An 11,889-nucleotide genomic window follows, 5' to 3' on the forward strand; every position below is an offset into this window, starting at 1 on the left:
TGGTCTGCACAGTTGGGCTCCCCATCACAGTAAAGATGTCCAAGGATGCAGTGCTTCTTATCGGCACAGCGGAACTCACTGTCGGAACACTCTGGGATGACAACGATAAAAGGTTAAATATTGGTGACAGTTTTATACTTTGACAATTATGAATTTGTGCTGAATTTGCCCTAGCCGCTGTACACGTTACTTTATGGAATGTAAATTGACAGATATAAAATACATCCATGTTTAGGTTATCTAATGGCAGTTAATAGAGTAATTCAGTAAACAAACCTCTTTCACAGTTGCTTTCATCAGATCCATCGCTACAGTCAGTTTGTCCATCGCAGACGTAGAGTGGGTCCAAACATTCAGAGTTACTGTTATTGCATATGTACTGATTCGGAGTGCAAGCTGCAAAACAAATGTCAATTAAAACCTCGCTATAAATGATACAGATGTTTTCATTGAGATATGGAATTCTTAATTTAAAGTATACGTCCCATGTTTTAACTCACTGCAGTTGCTTTCGTCTGAATAGTCTCCACAGTCGTTGACTCCATCACACACGAACACTATTCCAAGGCAGCTTCCATTGCCACATCGGATTTGGTCTGAGCGGCATTGGCAGTTTGGAGTCTCATCACTCTGGTCTGCACAGTCCGGCTCCCCATCACAGTAAAGACGTCCAGGGATGCAATGCTTCTTATCGGCACAGCGAAACTGACTGTCGGAACACTCTGGGATGACAACGATGAAAGTTTAAATATTCGTGACATTTTATACTTTGACAATTATGAATTTGTACTTAATTTGGCCGAGCCGCTGTCCAAGTTACTTTATGGAATATAAATTGACAGATTTGTAGATAAAATGCATCCATGTTTAAGTTATCGAATGGCAGTTAATACAGTTATTCTCTAAACAAACCTCTTTCACAGTCGCTTTCGTCAGATCCATCGCTACAGTCAGTTTCTCCATCGCAGACGTAGATCAGGTCCAAACATTCGGTGTTACTGTTATTGCATTTGTACTGATTCGGAGTGCAAGCTGCAAAAACAAAATGACAATTAAAACCTTCCTATAAATGATACCGATATTTTCATTGAGATATGGAATTCTTAACTTAAAGTATACATCCCATGCTTCAACTCACTGCAGTTGCTTTCATCTGCATAGTCTCCACAGTCGTTGACTCCATCACACACGAACACTATTCCAAGGCAGGTTCCATTGCCACAACGTATTTGGTCTGAGCGGCATTGGCAGTTTGGAGTCTCATCACTCTGGTCTGCACAGTCGGGCTCCCCATCACAGTAAAGATGTCCAAGGATGCAATGCTTCTTATCGGCACAGCGGAACTCACTGTCGGAACACTCTGGGATGACAACGATAAAAGGTTAAATATTGGTGACATTTTATACTTTGACAATTATGAATTTGTGCTGAATTTGCCCTAGCCGCTGTACACGTTACTTTATGGAATGTAAATTGACAGATATGTAAATAAAATGCATCCATGTTTAGGTTATCTACTGGCAGTTAATAGAGTAATTCAGTAAACAAACCTCTTTCACAGTCGCTTTCATCAGATCCATCGCTACAGTCAGTTTGTCCATCACAGACGTAGAGTGGGTCCAAACATTCGGAGTTACTGTTATTGCATTTGTACTGATTCGGAGTGCAAGCTGCAAAACAAATGTCAATTAAAACCTTCCTATAAATGATACAGATGTTTTCATTGAGATATGGAATTCTTAATTTAAAGTATACGTCCCATGTTTTAACTCACTGCAGTTGCTTTCGTCTGAATAGTTTCCACAGTCGTTGACTCCATCACACACGAACACTATTCCAAGGCAGGTTCCATTGCCACAACGGATTTGGTCTGAGCGGCATTGGCAGTTTGGAGTCTCATCACTCTGGTCTGCACAGTCCGGCTCCCCATCACAGTAAAGACGTCCAGGGATGCAATGCTTCTTATCGGCACAGCGAAACTGACTGTCGGAACACTCTGGGATGACAACGATGAAAGTTTAAATATTTGTGACATTTTATACTTTGACAATTATGAATTTGTACTTAATTTGGCCGAGCCGCTGTCCAAGTTACTTTATGGAATGTAAATTGACAGATTTGTAGATAAAATGCATCCATGTTTAAGTTATCGAATGGCAGTTAATACAGTTATTCTCTAAACAAACCTCTTTCACAGTCGCTTTCGTCAGATCCATCGCTACAGTCAGTTTCTCCATCGCAGACGTAGATCAGGTCCAAACATTCGGTGTTACTGTTATTGCATTTGTACTGATTCGGAGTGCAAGCTGCAATAAACAAAATGATAATTATAACCTTCCTATAAATGATACCGATATTTTCTTTGAGATATGGAATTCTTAACTAAAAGTATACATCCCATGCTTCAACTCACTGCAGTTGCTTTCATCTGCATAGTCTCCACAGTCGTTGACTCCATCACACACGAACACTATTCCAAGGCAGGTTCCATTGCCACAATGTATTTGGTCTGAGCGGCATTGGCAGTTTGGAGTCTCATCACTCTGGTCTGCACAGTCGGGCTCCCCATCACAGTAAAAATGTCCAGGGATGCAATGCTTCTTATCGGTACAGCGGAACTCACTGTCGGAACACTCTGGGATGACAACGATAAAAGGTTAAATATTGGTGACATTTTATACTTTGACAATTATGAATTTGTGCTGAATTTGCCCTAGCCGCTGTACACGTTACTTTATGGAATGTAAATTGACCGATATGTAAATAAAATGCATCCATGTTTAGGTTATCTACTGGCAGTTAATAGAGTAATTCAGTAAACAAACCTCTTTCACAGTCGCTTTCATCAGATCCATCGCTACAGTCAGTTTGTCCATCACAGACGTAGAGTGGGTCCAAACATTCGGAGTTACTGTTATTGCATTTGTACTGATTCGGAGTGCAAGCTGCAAAACAAATGTCAATTAAAACCTTCCTATAAATGATACAGATGTTTTCATTGAGATATGGAATTCTTAATTTAAAGTATACGTCCCATGTTTTAACTCACTGCAGTTGCTTTCGTCTGAATAGTCTCCACAGTCGTTGACTCCATCACACACGAACACTATTCCAAGGCAGGTTCCATTGCCACAACGGATTTGGTCTGAGCGGCATTGGCAGTTTGGAGTCTCATCACTCTGGTCTGCACAGTCGGGCTCCCCATCACAGTAAAGACGTCCAGGGATGCAATGCTTCTTATCGACACAGCGAAACTGACTGTCGGAACACTCTGGGATGACAACGATGAAAGTTTAAATATTCGTGACATTTTATACTTTGACAATTATGAATTTTTACTTAATTTGGCTGAGCCGCTGTCCAAGTTACTTTATGGAATGTAAATTGACAGATTTGTAGATAAAATGCATCCATGTTTAAGTTATCGAATGGCAGTTAATACAGTTATTCTCTAAACAAACCTCTTTCACAGTCGCTTTCGTCAGATCCATCGCTACAGTCAGTTTCTCCATCGCAGACGTAGATCAGGTCCAAACATTCGGTGTTACTGTTATTGCATTTGTACTGATTCGGAGTGCAAGCTGCAATAAACAAAATGATAATTATAACCTTCCTATAAATGATACCGATATTTTCTTTGAGATATGGAATTCTTAACTGAAAGTATACATCCCATGCTTCAACTCACTGCAGTTGCTTTCATCTGCATAGTCTCCACAGTCGTTGACTCCATCACACACGAACACTATTCCAAGGCAGGTTCCATTGCCACAATGTATTTGGTCTGAGCGGCATTGGCAGTTTGGAGTCTCATCACTCTGGTCTGCACAGTCGGGCTCCCCATCACAGTAAAAATGTCCAGGGATGCAATGCTTCTTATCGGTACAGCGGAACTCACTGTCGGAACACTCTGGGATGACAACGATAAAAGGTTAAATATTGGTGACATTTAATACTTTGACAATTATGAATTTGTGCTGAATTTGCCCTAGCCGCTGTACACGTTACTTTATGGAATGTAAATTGACCGATATGTAAATAAAATGCATCCATGTTTAGGTTATCTACTGGCAGTTAATAGAGTAATTCAGTAAACAAACCTCTTTCACAGTCGCTTTCATCAGATCCATCGCTACAGTCAGTTTGTCCATCACAGACGTAGAGTGGGTCCAAACATTCGGAGTTACTGTTATTGCATTTGTACTGATTCGGAGTGCAAGCTGCAAAACAAATGTCAATTAAAACCTTCCTATAAATGATACAGATGTTTTCATTGAGATATGGAATTCTTAATTTAAAGTATACGTCCCATGTTTTAACTCACTGCAGTTGCTTTCGTCTGAATAGTCTCCACAGTCGTTGACTCCATCACACACGAACACTATTCCAAGGCAGGTTCCATTGCCACAACGGATTTGGTCTGAGCGGCATTGGCAGTTTGGAGTCTCATCACTCTGGTCTGCACAGTCCGGCTCCCCATCACAGTAAAGACGTCCAGGGATGCAATGCTTCTTATCGGCACAGCGAAACTGACTGTCGGAACACTCTGGGATGACAACGATGAAAGTTTAAATATTTGTGACATTTTATACTTTGACAATTATGAATTTGTACTTAATTTGGCCGAGCCGCTGTCCAAGTTACTTTATGGAATGTAAATTGACAGATTTGTAGATAAAATGCATCCATGTTTAAGTTATCGAATGGCAGTTAATACAGTTATTCTCTAAACAAACCTCTTTCACAGTCGCTTTCGTCAGATCCATCGCTACAGTCAGTTTCTCCATCGCAGACGTAGATCAGGTCCAAACATTCGGTGTTACTGTTATTGCATTTGTACTGATTCGGAGTGCAAGCTGCAAAAACAAAATGATAATTATAACCTTCCTATAAATGATACCGATATTTTCATTGAGATATGGAGTTCTTAACTTAAAGTATACATCCCATGCTTCAACTCACTGCAGTTGCTTTCATCTGCATAGTCTCCACAGTCGTTGACTCCATCACACACGAACACTATTCCAAGGCAGGTTCCATTGCCACAACTGTATTTGGTCTGAGCGGCATTGGCAGTTTGGAGTCTCATCACTCTGGTCTGCACAGTCGGGCTCCCCATCACAGTAAAAATGTCCAGGGATGCAATGCTTCTTATCGGTACAGCGGAACTCACTGTCGGAACACTCTGGGATGACAACGATAAAAGGTTAAATATTGGTGACATTTTATACTTTGACAATTATGAATTTGTGCTGAATTTTCCCTAGCCGCTGTACACGTTACTTTATGGAATGTAAATTGACAGATATGTAAATAAAATGCATCCATGTTTAGGTTATCTACTGGCAGTTAATAGAGTAATTCAGTAAACAAACCTCTTTCACAGTCGCTTTCATCAGATCCATCGCTACAGTCAGTTTGTCCATCACAGACGTAGAGTGGGTCCAAACATTCGGAGTTACTGTTATTGCATTTGTACTGATTCGGAGTGCAAGCTGCAAAACAAATGTCAATTAAAACCTTCCTATAAATGATACAGATGTTTTCATTGAGATATGGAATTCTTAATTTAAAGTATACGTCCCATGTTTTAACTCACTGCAGTTGCTTTCGTCTGAATAGTCTCCACAGTCGTTGACTCCATCACACACGAACACTATTCCAAGGCAGGTTCCATTGCCACAACGGATTTGGTCTGAGCGGCATTGGCAGTTTGGAGTCTCATCACTCTGGTCTGCACAGTCCGGCTCCCCATCACAGTAAAGACGTCCAGGGATGCAATGCTTCTTATCGGCACAGCGAAACTGACTGTCGGAACACTCTGGGATGACAACGATGAAAGTTTAAATATTTGTGACATTTTATACTTTGACAATTATGAATTTGTACTTAATTTGGCCGAGCCGCTGTCCAAGTTACTTTATGGAATGTAAATTGACAGATTTGTAGATAAAATGCATCCATGTTTAAGTTATCGAATGGCAGTTAATACAGTTATTCTCTAAACAAACCTCTTTCACAGTCGCTTTCGTCAGATCCATCGCTACAGTCAGTTTCTCCATCGCAGACGTAGATCAGGTCCAAACATTCGGTGTTACTGTTATTGCATTTGTACTGATTCGGAGTGCAAGCTGCAAAAAACAAAATGACTAATTAAACCTTCCTATAAATGATACCGATATTTTCATTGAGATATGGAATTCTTAACTGAAAGTATACATCCCATGCTTCAACTCACTGCAGTTGCTTTCATCTGAATAGTCTCCACAGTCGTTGACTCCATCACACACGAACACTATTCCAAGGCAGGTTCCATTGCCACAACTGTATTTGGTCTGAGCGGCATTGGCAGTTTGGAGTCTCATCACTCTGGTCTGCACAGTCGGGCTCCCCATCACAGTAAAAATGTCCAGGGATGCAATGCTTCTTATCGGTACAGCGGAACTCACTGTCGGAACACTCTGGGATGACAACGATAAAAGGTTAAATATTGGTGACATTTTATACTTTGACAATTATGAATTTGTGCTGAATTTGCCCTAGCCGCTGTACACGTTACTTTATGGAATGTAAATTGACCGATATGTAAATAAAATGCATCCATGTTTAGGTTATCTACTGGCAGTTAATAGAGTAATTCAGTAAACAAACCTCTTTCACAGTCGCTTTCATCAGATCCATCGCTACAGTCAGTTTGTCCATCACAGACGTAGAGTGGGTCCAAACATTCGGAGTTACTGTTATTGCATTTGTACTGATTCGGAGTGCAAGCTGCAAAACAAATGTCAATTAAAACCTTCCTATAAATGATACAGATGTTTTCATTGAGATATGGAATTCTTAATTTAAAGTATACGTCCCATGTTTTAACTCACTGCAGTTGCTTTCGTCTGAATAGTCTCCACAGTCGTTGACTCCATCACACACGAACACTATTCCAAGGCAGGTTCCATTGCCACAACGGATTTGGTCTGAGCGGCATTGGCAGTTTGGAGTCTCATCACTCTGGTCTGCACAGTCCGGCTCCCCATCACAGTAAAGACGTCCAGGGATGCAATGCTTCTTATCGGCACAGCGAAACTGACTGTCGGAACACTCTGGGATGACAACGATGAAAGTTTAAATATTTGTGACATTTTATACTTTGACAATTATGAATTTGTACTTAATTTGGCCGAGCCGCTGTCCAAGTTACTTTATGGAATGTAAATTGACAGATTTGTAGATAAAATGCATCCATGTTTAAGTTATCGAATGGCAGTTAATACAGTTATTCTCTAAACAAACCTCTTTCACAGTCGCTTTCGTCAGATCCATCGCTACAGTCAGTTTCTCCATCGCAGACGTAGATCAGGTCCAAACATTCGGTGTTACTGTTATTGCATTTGTACTGATTCGGAGTGCAAGCTGCAAAAACAAAATGACAATTAAAACCTTCCTATAAATGATACCGATATTTTCATTGAGATATGGAGTTCTTAACTTAAAGTATACATCCCATGCTTCAACTCACTGCAGTTGCTTTCATCTGCATAGTCTCCACAGTCGTTGACTCCATCACACACGAACACTATTCCAAGGCAGGTTCCATTGCCACAACGTATTTGGTCTGAGCGGCATTGGCAGTTTGGAGTCTCATCACTCTGGTCTGCACAGTCGGGCTCCCCATCACAGTAAAAATGTCCAGGGATGCAATGCTTCTTATCGGTACAGCTGGAACTCACTGTCGGAACACTCTGGGATGACAACGATAAAAGGTTAAATATTGGTGACATTTTATACTTTGACAATTATGAATTTGTGCTGAATTTGCCCTAGCCGCTGTACACGTTACTTTATGGAATGTAAATTGACAGATATGTAAATAAAATGCATCCATGTTTAGGTTATCTACTGGCAGTTAATAGAGTAATTCAGTAAACAAACCTCTTTCACAGTCGCTTTCATCAGATCCATCGCTACAGTCAGTTTGTCCATCACAGACGTAGAGTGGGTCCAAACATTCGGAGTTACTGTTATTGCATTTGTACTGATTCGGAGTGCAAGCTGCAAAACAAATGTCAATTAAAACCTTCCTATAAATGATACAGATGTTTTCATTGAGATATGGAATTCTTAATTTAAAGTATACGTCCCATGTTTTAACTCACTGCAGTTGCTTTCGTCTGAATAGTCTCCACAGTCGTTGACTCCATCACACACGAACACTATTCCAAGGCAGGTTCCATTGCCACAACGGATTTGGTCTGAGCGGCATTGGCAGTTTGGAGTCTCATCACTCTGGTCTGCACAGTCCGGCTCCCCATCACAGTAAAGACGTCCAGGGATGCAATGCTTCTTATCGGCACAGCGAAACTGACTGTCGGAACACTCTGGGATGACAACGATGAAAGTTTAAATATTTGTGACATTTTATACTTTGACAATTATGAATTTGTACTTAATTTGGCCGAGCCGCTGTCCAAGTTACTTTATGGAATGTAAATTGACAGATTTGTAGATAAAATGCATCCATGTTTAAGTTATCGAATGGCAGTTAATACAGTTATTCTCTAAACAAACCTCTTTCACAGTCGCTTTCGTCAGATCCATCGCTACAGTCAGTTTCTCCATCGCAGACGTAGATCAGGTCCAAACATTCGGTGTTACTGTTATTGCATTTGTACTGATTCGGAGTGCAAGCTGCAAAAACAAAATGACAATTAAAACCTTCCTATAAATGATACCGATATTTTCATTGAGATATGGAGTTCTTAACTTAAAGTATACATCCCATGCTTCAACTCACTGCAGTTGCTTTCATCTGCATAGTCTCCACAGTCGTTGACTCCATCACACACGAACACTATTCCAAGGCAGGTTCCATTGCCACAACGTATTTGGTCTGAGCGGCATTGGCAGTTTGGAGTCTCATCACTCTGGTCTGCACAGTCGGGCTCCCCATCACAGTAAAAATGTCCAGGGATGCAATGCTTCTTATCGGTACAGTGGAACTCACTGTCGGAACACTCTGGGATGACAACGATAAAAGGTTAAATATTGGTGACATTTTATACTTTGACAATTATGAATTTGTGCTGAATTTGCCCTAGCCGCTGTACACGTTACTTTATGGAATGTAAATTGACAGATATGTAAATAAAATGCATCCATGTTTAGGTTATCTACTGGCAGTTAATAGAGTAATTCAGTAAACAAACCTCTTTCACAGTCGCTTTCATCAGATCCATCGCTACAGTCAGTTTGTCCATCACAGACGTAGAGTGGGTCCAAACATTCGGAGTTACTGTTATTGCATTTGTACTGATTCGGAGTGCAAGCTGCAAAACAAATGTCAATTAAAACCTTCCTATAAATGATACAGATGTTTTCATTGAGATATGGAATTCTTAATTTAAAGTATACGTCCCATGTTTTAACTCACTGCAGTTGCTTTCGTCTGAATAGTCTCCACAGTCGTTGACTCCATCACACACGAACACTATTCCAAGGCAGGTTCCATTGCCACAACGGATTTGGTCTGAGCGGCATTGGCAGTTTGGAGTCTCATCACTCTGGTCTGCACAGTCCGGCTCCCCATCACAGTAAAGACGTCCAGGGATGCAATGCTTCTTATCGGCACAGCGAAACTGACTGTCGGAACACTCTGGGATGACAACGATGAAAGTTTAAATATTTGTGACATTTTATACTTTGACAATTATGAATTTGTACTTAATTTGGCCGAGCCGCTGTCCAAGTTACTTTATGGAATGTAAATTGACAGATTTGTAGATAAAATGCATCCATGTTTAAGTTATCGAATGGCAGTTAATACAGTTATTCTCTAAACAAACCTCTTTCACAGTCGCTTTCGTCAGATCCATCGCTACAGTCAGTTTCTCCATCGCAGACGTAGATCAGGTCCAAACATTCGGTGTTACTGTTATTGCATTTGTACTGATTCGGAGTGCAAGCTGCAAAAACAAAATGACAATTAAAACCTTCCTATAAATGATACCGATATTTTCATTGAGATATGGAGTTCTTAACTTAAAGTATACATCCCATGCTTCAACTCACTGCAGTTGCTTTCATCTGCATAGTCTCCACAGTCGTTGACTCCATCACACACGAACACTATTCCAAGGCAGGTTCCATTGCCACAACGTATTTGGTCTGAGCGGCATTGGCAGTTTGGAGTCTCATCACTCTGGTCTGCACAGTCGGGCTCCCCATCACAGTAAAAATGTCCAGGGATGCAATGCTTCTTATCGGTACAGTGGAACTCACTGTCGGAACACTCTGGGATGACAACGATAAAAGGTTAAATATTGGTGAAATTTTATACTTTGACAATTATGAATTTGTGCTGAATTTGCCCTAGCCGCTATACACGTTACTTTATGGAATGTAAATTGACAGATATGTAAATAAAATGCATCCATGTTTAGGTTATCTACTGGCAGTTAATAGAGTAATTCAGTAAACAAACCTCTTTCACAGTCGCTTTCATCAGATCCATCGCTACAGTCAGTTTGTCCATCACAGACGTAGAGTGGGTCCAAACATTCGGAGTTACTGTTATTGCATTTGTACTGATTCGGAGTGCAAGCTGCAAAACAAATGTCAATTAAAACCTTCCTATAAATGATACAGATGTTTTCATTGAGATATGGAATTCTTAATTTAAAGTATACGTCCCATGTTTTAACTCACTGCAGTTGCTTTCGTCTGAATAGTCTCCACAGTCGTTGACTCCATCACACACGAACACTATTCCAAGGCAGGTTCCATTGCCACAACGGATTTGGTCTGAGCGGCATTGGCAGTTTGGAGTCTCATCACTCTGGTCTGCACAGTCGGGCTCCCCATCACAGTAAAGACGTCCAGGGATGCAATGCTTCTTATCGGCACAGCGAAACTGACTGTCGGAACACTCTGGGATGACAACGATGAAAGTTTAAATATTTGTGACATTTTATACTTTGACAATTATGAATTTGTACTTAATTTGGCCGAGCCGCTGTCCAAGTCACTTTATGGAATGTAAATTGACAGATTTGTAGATAAAATGCATCCATGTTTAAGTTATCGAATGGCAGTTAATACAGTTATTCTCTAAACAAACCTCTTTCACAGTCGCTTTCGTCAGATCCATCACTACAGTCAGTTTCTCCATCGCAGACGTAGATCAGGTCCAAACATTCGGTGTTACTGTTATTGCATTTGTACTGATTCGGAGTGCAAGCTGCAAAAACAAAATGACAATTAAAACCTTCCTATAAATGATACCGATATTTTCATTGAGATATGGAGTTCTTAACTTAAAGTATACATCCCATGCTTCAACTCACTGCAGTTGCTTTCATCTGCATAGTCTCCACAGTCGTTGACTCCATCACACACGAACACTATTCCAAGGCAGGTTCCATTGCCACAACGTATTTGGTCTGAGCGGCATTGGCAGTTTGGAGTCTCATCACTCTGGTCTGCACAGTCGGGCTCCCCATCACAGTAAAAATGTCCAGGGATGCAATGCTTCTTATCGGTACAGTGGAACTCACTGTCGGAACACTCTGGGATGACAACGATAAAAGGTTAAATATTGGTGACATTTTATACTTTGACAATTATGAATTTGTGCTGAATTTGCCCTAGCCGCTGTACACGTTACTTTATGGAATGTAAATTGACAGATATGTAAATAAAATGCATCCATGTTTAGGTTATCTACTGGCAGTTAATAGAGTAATTCAGTAAACAAACCTCTTTCACAGTCGCTTTCATCAGATCCATCGCTACAGTCAGTTTGTCCATCACAGACGTAGAGTGGGTCCAAACATTCGGAGTTACTGTTATTGCATTTGTACTGATTCGGAGTGCAAGCTGCAAAACAAATGTCAATTA

Source organism: Lethenteron reissneri, chromosome 9 (assembly GCF_015708825.2).
Source record: "Lethenteron reissneri isolate LAM-NWPU_2019-01 chromosome 9, ASM1570882v1, whole genome shotgun sequence".
NCBI classification, from domain to species: Eukaryota; Metazoa; Chordata; class Hyperoartia; order Petromyzontiformes; family Petromyzontidae; genus Lethenteron; species Lethenteron reissneri.